The sequence below is a fragment of the Loa loa genome, assembly GCF_000183805.2.
Source record: "Loa loa unplaced genomic scaffold supercont3.384, whole genome shotgun sequence".
Lineage (NCBI taxonomy): Eukaryota > Metazoa > Nematoda > Chromadorea > Rhabditida > Onchocercidae > Loa > Loa loa.
In genome coordinates this window covers 22366-23555 of record NW_018108564.1, presented here as the reverse complement: position 1 = coordinate 23555, position 1190 = coordinate 22366, and positions in this window count along the sequence as shown.

The following is a 1190-nucleotide window of genomic DNA, read 5'->3' as shown; positions in this document are numbered from 1 at the left end:
TTCCGTTTGCATTATCAATTTTCCATCATCTGTTAATTGTAGAATATTTTCATCATTCGTCGAAATAAAATATGAAAATAATTTCATATTTGGCCATTCATTTCCTGTATATATTATGATATTGGAAATTATAATCAATTGATAGCAATGATAATAATATATTATTATGTTACGTAAATATCCTAATTGAATAAATTTAATAACTGAGTAACTAATTATCATTTAAATATTATCAAAATTTTATCAACAATTAACTATGAATAATTTTATAACTTTTAACATTTCCATGATTGCTACTACTATTTGCATTGATAAAATATTTCCGTTTTGAAAAAAATTTTCATTTTTGATAATCGGAATTAAATTTAAATAATTAATTATCATTTAATTGTTTTATCAAAATGTTATTATTGTAAAATTATTGTATGGCTTAATCATTTATCAATAAATTATTTGTTAATTTTTTTTCCCCCTCAAAAATCTCATTTTTTCACTTATTTTATGATTGTATTAATTAATAACTTACTATTTTCAAAGAAATTAAACAGAACATTTCCATGATTGCTACTACTATTTACATTGATAAAATATTTCCGTTTTGAAAAAAATTTCCATTTTTGATAATCGGAATTAAATTTAACAGTGATATTCATTTCCGTATATTTTGATGGTATACCATTATCATTTGCACGAATACATATATTTTGTTCATTGTTGAAACGATGTTTAAGAATTAATGCACCTGTAGTAGTAGTAGTAGTAGTAGTGAAATATTAATAAATGATTAGAAAAAGATTTTATCAAATATTTTTGATTAATTCTTATCGTTAACTTTTATCATCAATTTAAATCGTTGTTTTAATTTTATCAGTTTTATTACTTTATCAAATATTTTTGATTAATTCTTATCATTAGCTCATATTAATTTAAATAGTTTTTATCAAATAGTTCCTTAATTCTTATCATTAGCTTTCAACAATTTGAATTGTTTAATACTAATTAAATATTTATCCAACATAGATTTTATTTAAAAATCAAATTTGAAAATCGATTAATGATATGATTAGATAGTTTATGGATTAAGTGATATTTCATTTATCAATTTCTATTGAAAAATGTCAATTTCATTAACATTTTTTTCTTTTATTTGTTTTTCGTAATGCTTTTTTTTTAAATATAAAATCATTTAT